The sequence below is a fragment of the Cryptomeria japonica genome, chromosome 3 (assembly GCF_030272615.1).
Source record: "Cryptomeria japonica chromosome 3, Sugi_1.0, whole genome shotgun sequence".
NCBI classification, from domain to species: Eukaryota; Viridiplantae; Streptophyta; class Pinopsida; order Cupressales; family Cupressaceae; genus Cryptomeria; species Cryptomeria japonica.
The window spans coordinates 788,572,751-788,586,478 of record NC_081407.1 but is presented as its reverse complement, the minus strand read 5'-3'; positions in this window follow the sequence as shown (position 1 = coordinate 788,586,478).

Sequence of the window (13,728 nt, the reverse complement as noted above, 5' to 3'; positions counted from 1 at the left end):
CTCAGAGTACTTATCTACTTTGACATTTGCACCTTCCACAATTTTACCAGTCATTTTGTTTAAACACCGATATGCCTTTCTCTTTGTTGATTAACCTAAGAGGGTTCCTTCATCACTCTTGGGACCAAATTTTTCAGTTAACTCGTCCCTCTTGATATAACACCTGCTTCCGAATACTTTGAAATAACAAACATTAGGTGAGTATCCACTCTATAATTCATAGGGAGTTTTATTTGTCCCTTTCTTTACCTGCATCCGGTTCAAAGTGTATATGGCATTGCTTCTCTTCAAAAGATATGTTGAATGTCCTTATGTATCATCAGAGTCCTTGCACAATCAATAAGAGTTCTATTTCTTCTTTCATCAACTCCATTTTGCTGAGGTGTTCTGGGTGCAAACATTTGCCTCATAATCCCCTGTTCCTCACAGTAATTCATGAAATCTTGAGAGGTGAACTCTCCTCTTTTATCTGATATCAGACACTTCGGATTCTTACTAGTTCCTCTTTCTACTCGAGCCTTAAACACCTTAAACATGTGAAAGGCTTCAAAGTTTTCCTTTAGGAATACAACCCACATCATTCTTGAGAAGTCATCCACAAACAACATAAAATACTGGTTTCCATAGAAACTCTTGGTTCTCATCGGACCACACAAGTTTGTATGAACTAAGTCCAACACATTTTAAGATGAAAAGGTTTTACAAGTTTTCTAGTTGACACTCTTTGCACAACATTTTTAGGTTTCACAACGCTAGGCATACCTCTGACAGATTTTGACTTACTGACTTTTGCTATGCTTTTGAAGTTAACATGACACAATCTTTTGTGCCATAACCAACTGTCTTCAAACTTAGCCATTAGACAACCACCTATGGTGGTTTCTAGATGAGATATATTGCCTCTTAAGTATTTACCGGTGACAATTAGACTTCTTGATTTGTCATTTATTTTACATATTCCTTCATTGAATTCTAACTGGTAACCCTTATTGTTAAGTTGTGCAACACTTTAGAAACTATATTTTAATCCTTCTACCCAATAGACATCATCACAATTTTTCTTATCATTCAGGGCTATAGACCCCTTACCTTTTACTGTAGAAGGAGCATCATTTCTGAATCTCACAGTTCTTCCATTGCAATCCTCCATGCTGAGGAATTTGTTTCTGTTACTGGTCATGTGGTGAGTGCAACCACAGTCGATCACCCATTCTCCACACCAGTTTGTGCTAGAAATCAATGCCATATCTTTTTCCTCTGTGCTGTCCTCCTTGACTACCACAAATGCAATGCCATCTCCATCAGATCCCTCTTATTCTTCATCAATGACTCCTTCTGCAAGATAACATTCCTTCTTGCTCTTGTCCCTGTAGCTTCTGAAATTATCCTTCCTGTCTCTATCATTGTCATGATATCTTGAAGCAATATGACCTATCTTATTATAGGAGAAGCACTTTAAGGGTATTTTACCTTTTTATTTTCCTTTTCCTCTTGGCAATCTTCTTGCTAATAGAGATTCAATTTCATCTTGCTCATGTTCCTCAGACAATAGATTGTTACTTTCATTGGAATGACCGGTTCTGGTGGTAGAACTACTACCGATCTCTTTCCTTCTCCTTGTTGGTGCATGCATGATGGAGTCTTTGAAAGCACCGTCAATATTTGGTATAATGTTGTCATAATTGCTCAAATGAAAAGCAATCAACTTACCGATCAGTGAGTCAAGAGTTACATTGACTGTTCCCAAGGATCTGAGTTCTTGGATAGCAGAGACCCTTATGGCATATTGTGGTAGTAGGGTTCTCAAAATTTTGCTAACCACATCCTCCTCCTCAAGCTTTCCTCCAGCACTTTTAATGGAGTTTACTACATCCTTTATCCTCTTGCTATACTGCTCTATGTTTAATCCTTCTTGCATCCTCATCTCATCATATTTTCCTCTTAGGCTGTCCACTTTTGCTTTTTGGACATGAGGATCTCCCCCATAGACTATCTTGAGCTTATTCCATATGTGAAAAGCTATTTTCAAATCTTGAACCTCTGCAAATTTATTATCAGAAAGAGTGCTAACAATTAGATCCATAGTAGTAGTATTATCTTGCCTTTCCTTGATATGTTCTGGAGTGAGAGTCCCTAAAGGTTTAGTGTACTCTCTGATTACAGGATTCCAGTAATGTTCTCCTAGGGATCTTAGATAGAGTTTCATTCTTCCACACCATCATGTGTAATTCTCCTTGGAGAACTTAGGACCCTCCTTATGCATCATCTTGGATCTTTCCTTAAGCTGATTAAGCTTCTTTTGATTCTAAGGGCCCGATGCTCTGATACCAATTATTAGTCCCAACCGGTGCTGAGAGGGGAGGGGTAAATCAACACTTGATCAAAGTTACACTATTAAACTTTTAACTTAAATATGCATTCATCTAATATCCAACAATATATTTAATCATCAAAGTAAAATATACAAGCATGAAAAGTTGACAGTGACACCAAGAAGTTATCTAGTGGAAACCCAAATGGGAGAAAACCATAGTGTGAGTAGGAACTCACAAAATTTGTACCCTTTTGAAGTACACCCGCTGAGGAGACATCCCTGTTAGGAGATTACAAAGACACTGTTAGGTGTCACCCGATTAAGATATTCTGATCAAGGTCGATTAGTGCCTTTACCCTGTTAAAGGTAGCCTGGTTAAAGGACTCAAGAACATCATTTAAGATGTCACCCGATTAAGGGATTTTACAAAAGGGACTTGTTAAAGTCCACCCGGTTAAGGGATTTATGTTGTAGTGGTTAGAAAGCAACAGAAGGATGATCTATTGAATTAGTTACTGATAGCTTGATTAGATCTCAATATGCATCACACTCAATCCACACCGGTTGTGTCTTCTCTGCACAACACCAATTTTCTTCTTACACCTTTAGCTCTTCACTCATCCGGTTGCCTGTCCCTCTACACTGCACTCTGCCGATCCTCTGACCTTTGACTCTGCACTCTGCCAGTTCTTTTTCTCTCGACTATGCACTTGGTCGATCTACCTCAAACACACTCTACTCTGCTAAAACCTCTTAGCAGTTCCTCTCTCTCTGCTCTTCACTTTGGATCGCCTTCAACAAGATCTGCTTATTGTAAATTTCATGATAAAAAACTTTCTCAATGAACTCAAGAACACTTTATACATTTTCTGCTGACACTTTTAGGCGTTCCTTCAATCAAAGCAATCATGGAGTTAGGAAGATTTCAAATTCAAAATTTCCCACTCTTTCTCTACGTGCCTTACAACAATTCTGCCAAGTGTTCAACAAATTCTTCCACCGCATCTCCCAAAGATAGTAACTTCTGGGTCGTGTTTAGTTAATTAAGTGTGAAGCAGAAAAATTCACAGGTAATCATGCTTCACTGCATGATAACTAAAGTTGACCTTACCAACAAGTGATTTTGCGTAGACACAAGCTCATGAACACATCTTTCGCCACTGCAACTGAATAACCGATCACTGCTCTGAAATTTATGGTGATCACCTGTCTTCCTTTTGTCATACCAGTGTATTGGTATGCCACTGCATTTCTATATTACCGGTTCATTGTTTGATTGCTGGTTTTTTTTGCTAGCATCAAGTCTCTTCCCCTGTTTGCCAATGAGATTCTGGTTTTCATACAACTTCAAGTTTTGTTGCCCCGAGTCACCTTTTGTGACTTCATCATCATTAGAGTGACCGATCTTCTTGAATGATAGATCGGTTGGCTTAGTCTATCTTTCCTTGAGCTGATTTAACCTTTGATCATTTATTACCAATGTTGTTTCCATGTGTTTGTAAGTCATCACTTTTTCTTACAGAAAAACAACACTCTACCTATACCACTTCACCAGTTAGTGTCTTTACCAGTAAGTGTTGGACATCAATGACAAATCTTAGCACATATACTAGTTCTCTGGATTGATCGGTTTTGTCAATGCCAACAATCCAACAGAGTTTGTAGACTTTACTTCCCATTTTTCTTCCTCTAGTGGTAATTGTATTTATGATTTCCCTACTTGATCAGTAAGGTTCACGTGCACTTGTTTGGGAGAGGTAAGTGCCTTACTATTTCTTCCCACTCTACGTTTTTGTATTTTCTTGTGGAGAAAATACTTTTCTCTTCCCAATTATGACAATGACTAAGGTTTCAATTTTTACTTCATTATTGGGAAGGGATCCAACTTGGGAATCATATGGCAATATTTTCCTCAAAAATGTCATTTAATATTTTTCTTCATTCGCTTTGCCTTACAATATTTAAAGATTTCCTAATCTCTTTGTCTTGACCACCTTGTTTTCTGTTTTCGTCTTTATTGGGATTTAAGGGTACGGATCTCAATTGTTTTGGACCCTATTTTGTTCAAGGCAATGTGCCAATTATTTATTGCTTTATCTAATAAAATAAGTATATGAATTAATAATAGAGATTATAATACATATTACATATAGGAGTAAGTTATATATTTACTCACACATTGAATTATTATAAAAGAAGACCAGAGATGGTCAACCAAAGATCAAAGTTGGTTTGACTAGATTGTACTACCTCCCTTATGATGCAAAATACATTTAATAGAATCAATGGCTTTCAAGAGGAACATAACTGTTGATAATTATAACTACTTGAAGTTGACAAAGGCATTATACACTAACTAAAATGATAACTATTCAAAGATAAAGAAGACGAAGCCTTTGAATTTGGATTAGGATTCATATAAACTAAATGATTGCTAGATATATTTAAAGGAGAAGGAGAATTCTACGAAGTCTAAAAATCATCACAACTATCAATACTTTATAAATAATTAATCCATTATTGTATTCACCATCATATGGTAGGTTATAAAAATCATCAAGGGGTAGATCTTAGAATGGAGAGATCTATGGCTTCTCAAAGATCTCTCGAATTCTAGTCCAAAGAGTATATGAGAACTTAATTTGTCAAAGTGTGAAATTCTAACATTACTATTAGTGAATCCGAAGACAAGATCATTCTTGTTTCCTTGTGTCATATTTTAATTTGGTTTTAAAAGGAAGCAAGGTGGAAACAATTTCCCAGACCAATATTAAGGAAAAGTTGTGCAAATTTTTAAAACCTTTAAACAATTACTATGAAGAAGATGCACATTATAGGAAATATAAATCACTATTGATAAACACACACAACACAACATATATGTGGAAATCACCCTTTTAGGAGAAAAACCCCACACTCCAAAATCTCTCATAATGAATTACAATAAATAATTTGGCTACATAGACTTGTAGATAAAGTTTTTTTCAGGAGAATATGATTATTTCAATTCAAGAATAATTTTGGTAGTGTAGCAATACTTATAAATTCCACAGTACAACTCCAAAATCAAACACCTCAATATATAAAAGTTTACAATCCATAATTAGATGCTTCTAAAATGGTACACTTCAAAATGCCACATGTCATCATTACAAGATTGCATGCATATAAGACTAACAATAATCATGCAAACACCTTTCTTAATAACTGCACAAGCAAACTAAAACTTGCCATGTGAACATTGCACGTATAAGACACCCACTTAACATGCGCAACTTATGCATGCATGAAAACTAAACTTTGCTTGCAAAGAACCTATATATACAACTTTTCTTGTAATACAGATTTCCCAAATTGACTCTTACTCTTATCATATAGTTTGTGCCAATTAACTAACACCTAAAAATGAATAATGACATTAGTTAAAACAAACATAGTGCCACACCTATCTCCTAAAAAATAGGAAACATTATCTTTGCCACCTCACATGTAAGATGACAAAATCCATTTCCACTCTCATAAAATGAGAATGTTAGATACTATGAGAATTTGCCAAGATCAAAGGCACAATGCAAAGCACAAATAAGTGAGACAATAGTTTGACAAGAACAAATTGTATTATCATCAATATGCAAAAATGAGCAATTGGATTAACAAATACAAGAGGGATGCACCTACTTATAAAGGCAAGGCCAAATGGATATGTGAGCACACAATCATGACACATGGCTCAATGAGAAACAAGGGTAGGTAGGGGTAGGTAGGAGAAATAGTAAGATATTCCACAAGAGGTGGATCACTCATTGAATGTGGAATGTAACAAAAATATAATACCACAAAAGGTGGAATTTCTCCTACAAACATAATCCATATGTGCACACTTCCCTAAGTGTCTCATATCCAAACTATGATGAGATGCATTATCTTAAGTCAACTTAAGTAAATTTTAACTATATCCTATTAGAATAAATAATTACACCAACACCCCCCTTAAGTGCAACTTAGGGGGATGAAGACTCAAGTCAACAATGCAAGATGGGTCCCGACTACTAGGCCATGATAGGTACCCATGTACAATATGCAAATGCAAGAAAATCTATGCAATGCAATCTGTCATAAACAAAGAAAGGGAGAAAACCTAGTGGGAAAAAACTCCCCCCCAAAAGAGAGATATATGTACAAAGAGACACTCAAAGAAGAAGGACAAAAAATCAAAGAGGAAAAAGTCTCCCCATAAGAGAGGAAGGAGAAGTCAGCTGACCCACCTTGATGAAATGTCCTGTGCACCCAAGAGAGCTCGCAACTGATGATACTTACTCTCAGTGAAGGGTTTGATGAAGATGTCTACAACCTGCTCCATTGTAGGATAATATTGCAAATCAATGACTTGCTCCTGAATCAACTCCCTAATGTAGTGCATATGTATCTCGATGTGTTTGGTCAACTAATGTTGGGCCAGGTTCTTCAAGATTGCAATAGCACTTTGATCATCACAATGTAGAACTATCGGTCGTGGAGTAGAGAACCCAAACTCTGTGAGAATATGCTGAATCCAAATAGCCTCAGTTGCTGCATTAACAACCCCTCAATACTCAGCCTCGGTTGAAGAGAGAGCAATAGCATGCTGCATCTTGCTCTGCCAACAAATGGGGCCCAAACCAAGATGAAAGCTGTAACCTGAAGTAGACTTATGATCATCAAGACCGCCAACCCAATTGGAGTTTGTGTAACCAAACAAGAAAATTCTTATTCCTGTTGTATAGTGAATCCCATAATGATGTGTACCCTGGATGTAGTGCAAGATGCGTATGGTTGCTTTCCAATGAAGCTTATGTGGTTCCTGCATAAAGCATGAAACCATGCCAATTGCAAATGAAATGTCAGAGTGTGTGTGAGTCAAGTAGATGAGACTACCCACAAGCTGACGATACAATGTGGTATCAACAAGTGGAGTGGAACACTTAGCCTCAAGCTTGACTCCTGAAAGAAAGGGAGTCAGTGTAGGATTACAATCAACCATGTGGAAGCATGAAAATAGATCAAGAGCATACTTGGGCTACAAAAGCGTAATCCCATAAGGTGACTATGAAATCTCTATCGCAAGAAAGTAGTGCAAAAGACCCAAGTCAGTCATAGAAAATCTGTCATGCAAAGCTGATTTGACATTGCTAATGATGGATATGGTGCTCCCTGTAATGATCAAGTCATCAACATAAAGCACAAGTATCAAGTGTGAGTCATCCTGTTGCAAAATGTAGACACTAAAATTGAAATGACACCCGATGAACCTTGTTGAGAGAAGAAAGGAAGCCATCTTGGCATACCAAGCCCTAGGGGCCTGCTTAAGGCCATAGATAGATTTCCTCAGTCGACAAACCAATGAAGAATCCAGGATGAAACCTTGTGGCTGATCCATATAAATCTCCTCATCAATATCTCCATGAAGAAAAGAACTCTTGACATCTATCTGATGTACAAATCAACCATGAGTTGCAACAATAGAAAGTGTCAAGTGAATGGAGTTCATCTTGGCTACAGGCGCAATGATCTCAATATAGTCAACACCTGGAACCTGTGAGAAACCTTTCACAACAAGTCTAGCCTTATACTTATCCACACTACCATCCGTTACAAACTTGGTCTGATAGATCCACTTACATAGAACCATCTTTCTCCCCTTAGGGAGAGGGACTAACTCCCAAGTGTCGTTCCTCATCAAGGAACTATACTCTTCCTCCATAGATTGATCCCACTCGGGAACCTTTGATGCTTCCTGAAATGTTTGTGGATCAGAAGCGATAGCAATGTATGCATGTGGAAACTCCTGATGCTGTGATCGAGTCATGTGTGTGTCTGAAGGATCCCCAACAAGAGAACCCACTAACTCAAGTGTCTGTCGAGCCCAACGAGGTCTAGGTGGAGGTGGAGGATGAGGCTCCTCAACTGCAAGTGGGCCCTGTGAAGGTGTAACCCTGCGAGTCAGAGGTTAAGGAGTCTTATCATCTTAATCACTTTCATCACTATCCACAATGGAGGAAGGTGGAGGAGGAAGTGAGGCCAAGCTAGGAGAGCTTTCCTCAAAGTGAAAACTCCTTTCAATAAATACATCACGTGTCTCTAGATCCATCATTCGATATGCCTTAACACCCTCGAGATATCCAACAAATATGCAAGGCCTACTATAAGCTTCCAATGCCTTGCATTTCTGTGAAGGAATGCAAGCCTGTGCTAGGAACCCAAAGACTCTGAAATGTCTCACAACCGGTTTCCTAGCAACCCAAGCCTCAAAAGGAGTGATACCCTTCAAAAATTTGTGAGGAACCCGATTTTGGATTTGTGTGTCACAACTGATAACCTTTTCCCAAAAGGTAGGATCAAGAGAACATGCATGTATCATACAAGTAGCCATCTTCTTAAGAGTTCTATTCTTCCTTTTTATGACTCCATTATTCTGTGGAGTGTAGGCAACTGAATGCTGAAGATCAATACCCTCAAGCGTGCAATAATCCTCAAGTGTATCATTCACATATTCCCTTTGATTATTTGTATGAAGGATGTTGACCACTTTCCCTGATTGCTTCTCCACATGATCCTTGAAGGCTAGAAATCTGTCAAACACTTCACTCTTGTGAACAAGAAAGTAGACCCAAGTGAAGCGGGAGTAGTCATTAATGAAGGTAAGGAAATAGCAGGCCTTCACAAATGAAGGTGATGGAAATGGACCTACTACATTGTTGTGAAAAATTTAAAGAACTTCCAAAGCTCTCCAAGATTTCCCCTTATCAAACTTCTCTTCGGGATGCTTGCCCATGGAACACCTTGAACACACACACTTTGAAAAATTGATTTGAGGTAGACTTGTGACCATGTCATTAGTTCCCGGCTACTAAAGATAGTAGTAGTTGAGCTAACCAAACCGCTCATACCATAGCTTACTTTCTAAATTTGAATGAGTAAGCAAGGCCATATAAGGAGATCTTGGCACAAAGTGGGAGAATGAATAAAGTCATGAGTTGTGATTGAATTGTCCCACTGCTACCAAGGCATCATTATCAATTTATTTGACCACAACTGAATTAAGTGTAAAGTCAACTCTTTTCCCATTCCCATAGTGAGTTATTAGGTAGTTAGAGCGAAGGTTGGTGGTCAAGTTAGGAACATAAAGAACATTCTCAAATATTCCCTCATCTATGACAACTGAACCTTTCCCTTCTATCTCAACTTGTGTAACATCTCCTATGTAAATGCGAGGTACCTTAGATGGTTCCAATGAAGAAAAATACTCTGTTGTAGAATCCATGTGATAAGAGGCACTCGAGTCAAGTATCCACTACTGTGCTGTAGCGACAAATGCTTGCCCTTTTTCCTTGGACCACAAGGAAGTAGAAGGAGATGATTCATTCTTCTTGTAGGTGGATGACAAATTGATGGTTTTCTTCTTAAGGGGATTTGTCAACCCATCAACCTGCTTGGTGTGGCAATGATGCTCATGATGACTATACTTCTTGCAATAAGCACAAGTTGGTTTTTCCATATTAGGTGTATTCCCCTTCTTGGAAGAGGATGTAGAATCGCCTTGTGATGGAGAGGGTGATTGTCCTTTTTCCTGTTGTGGCTTTGACTTAGATTGCTTCTGCTTCTTATTGGAACCTTTGCCTTAATTCCCTTGATTCCCTTGATTAGCCACCAAAGCCTTGGACTTTGAAGGCTTGAGAATCCCCATGTTCAACAACTTAGATTGTTCCAACATCAACATTTCCGTGAAATAAAATGTAGGCATAGTGTAGGAACTTCCCACTGTCAAGCTATGGGTTTGGAAGATAGAAACAAATGCTACATATTTGGATGGAATCTTGTCCAACAATATGAATATCAATTGAGCATCATTCTTGTGAATGCTACAATCCTTAAGCTTTTCTCTCATCTCATTTGCCTTAGTGACATAATCTTGGATTGTATCAAAATTATTGGGATCCAAGTTGGTGATATATTAAAGAGGCTTGGGATATCTTTCATAAATTGTATGGTCAAGTTGAGGCTGCAATACAAGATTGACCATACAATTTATGAAACATATCCCAAGCCTCTTTGATTATGGTACTCTTCTCAATGTGAAAAATGAGGTCATCTGATACATACTTTCTCAAATTTCCAAGAGCCATAAATTTTTAGTGAGCCATTCTAATTGAGCATTAGGATTAGCCTTAGGATTAGCTAGTGCTATTATTGTTCCATCTATGTTATGTGTGAGTCCCTTTTCCATTAGTTTACTCCATGCTTTAATTTTCCATGTTGCATAATTATGTGGAGTTAAAAGTGGAAATTTATGAGGAGCCAAAGCAACAAAAATGAAAGAGAACAAGGAAAAGAGAGGCACAATCACACAAGACACCCTCCCCAAATTCACTCAATCAAAGAACCCCCCCTAAAACAAATAAATAAAAAATAAATGATGATTTGACACTTTATCCTTAGTGCATATACAATGGGCCACTTGTAAAAAATGGCAAAGTGGACTTCTGATTTCAACTTTACAACTGCATCAAATAGGCCAAAAGAGACTCAAACTGATAAAGAAAGAGATCTAAACTAAGATACAAGAAAATTACAAGTACCAAGTAGGCCAAAAAAGACTTTTTTTTGAAAGTACAATTTATACCCAAAATGGTGAAAAACTGATAGCACCACGTGAAACTAGATGAAAAAATACACAAAAAAAAATGGCACTTAAAAAGGAGGTCGTATGAGCCCGAACGAAGGCTTTGAAGTTGCAAAATTGAGGATTGGACATGTACAGTTGTGAGAAACTAGAAACTCTAAAAAATCTGTCCACCAAAATCAGAAAATAACCACACCACTATAGAGAGAACGAAGAATTAGCCCAAATAAAAAAAAAATTGCACTGTAAAAGGCCTCAAAATGACCAAGTTATGAGCTTTCAAAGTTGGATTGCAAAATAAAGAACTCAAATGGAGAGGGGGTCTAAAATTTTCAAAAAGTGCTGACATTAGGAATTTTCTATGTTAAATTTGACGACCGTATGACTGTCGCTAGACTATCGCACCCCTTTGTTGACTGTACAGATGCTAACGTGGCAGACTGACTGTGTGTGCTAACTAGGCGCTCCTACTGTACTGACCTATTGACGTGGCACTGTATGAAATCCAACACGGCGTACTGACTAGGTGGTTGACTATGCAGACCGTACTACAGATGTGTCAAGCCGTACTGCTAATGTGGCCTGGTGTACTGTAGATGTGGGTGAATCACATGGTGACAAGTGGTTGAAGGGACTGCCTATGTGGCAAGCTTGTGCTGACTGGGCCTGACCAAGCGGTGGGAGGTGGTACACTGGTGTTGACTGGGCCTAGGTAAACTAGTAGCATGGCAAAGGAGGGCAGACCGCTTGGCTGTGGCGACCGAGGAGCGATGGTCCCGATGGCGGTTGCTGTCAGAGCTGGTGGCGGAGTTGCTGTCGTGGGGGCCAACGAGGGTAGAGCTGTTGTCACCGATGAGAAGTGATAGTTGGGTGAGGACTATACCTATGGTCGGGATAACTTTTCCGGTGATCGAGGCTACGAGTGGCAGTGACCTTGCACGACTTTGTAGTCACAGAGAAAGGATAGGGTACGATGGGTGGTCACGAGATCCCCTCTCAATACAATTTTTTTTTTTTTGATTTTTGTAAATGAAACTTTTAGAATTTAATAAAAAAATTCTGCGTAATTAATAATTAAAATATAATATGCGCAGAATTTTTTTTTTTTTTTTTGAAAATCTGTACCATACTTAGTTGAATTGGCTAAAAAATTCCTCTGATGGCCCAAAATGAACTTTCGCCAAATATAGGCGAATTTATACTCAATTTTTATGGAAATATCCTCTTCGATTCAATGGTGAGGTTGAGATTGTTGTACAAGGCCTCCACAAAGAGCAACTCCTTAGATCTGAAAATGAAGCCTTCCAAAATGTCTCCCATAAACTAATCAATGAAGCCCCAATGACTCTGATATGATGTGAGAATTTTCCAAAATCAAGAGCACATTAAAAGGTACAAATAAGAGAGACAATAGTTTGACAAGAACAAACTGTATTCTCATCAATATGCAACAATGATCAACTCGATATACCAATACAAGAGAGATGAACCTGTTTATAAAGGCAACGCCAAATGGATATGTGAGCACACAATCATGACGTGGCTCAATGAGAAAAAAAGGTAGGTAGGAGAAATAGTAAAATATTCCACAAGAGGTGGATCACCTACCAAAGGTGGAATGCGACAAGATAAGACCACAAAAGGTGAAATTTATTCTACAACCATTATCCCTATGTGCACACTTCCCCAAGTGTCTCATATCCAAACTACGATGAGATGCATTATCTTAAGTCAACTTAAGTAAAGTATAATTATACCCTATAAGAATAAATAATTACATCAACAAATACACATAATTAATTAAATATGTAAAAAAAATAAACATTACAGAGATAATTATGCTAAGATTTATCAATATTTTACATGTCTTATTCCTAACATTATTCTACTTGTCAAACACCTTTCAAGAGCTAATGGAAACAAGGGATGCAAAGCTTCATGTTCCTGCCATTAGTTTAGAGTAGATTAAAGTAGAAGGTAGAGGGGGAGAGGAAGAGGGAGAGAAATATATAGAGAGATAAAGAGAGGTAGAGGTAGAGGGAAATATATATAGTAGAGATATTCAATTTAAAAAGCATAGCATTGAAGCATGCTTATAGTATATATATATATATATATTCTAAAATTGAAATATTGAGTTTATTTATAAATTTAAAATATTTAGTTTTTCAAAGTGAAAATGAAGGCATAGCTAATATTAAGTCAGGACATGATTGTATACATTTTAAATTGTAATCCCCATAAAAATAATTTAATTTTGATAATTTAAAGTTTGAAACTTGTTAAATCTACATATATATCATATTTTTATTTCAAAGATAAAAATAATGAAAGAAAAACATCCACACAATGAATAGATAAACTAGAGGAGGATTCTCTAAGAAATTAGGTATAATTTTTTTTGAAAAGTTAAATTGTTGAGTTTCACTTTAAAATGATTTTACATTTGTAATCCAACTTTAGTTATGAAATTAAAAATAAGTTTTCTTGATTTTTGAAATGTTTTTTTTTGTAATTTATAGATGATTTGGTAATTTATTATCTATTAATGTTATTAGATTTCCACAATCCATGCTATAATTCTTATGATGCTTCTGGATTCGATTGTGTGACACTCCGTGATTTATCATTAGGATGAGAGTTCAAAGGATGTTAAGTAGCATATCTAGGATGGATAAAAAGAAGAGAGAGGTGGGGGGAGAGAAAGAGAGCATGCAAATTGAGGAAGGAAATAAAAATAGAAAGATTCCTAACT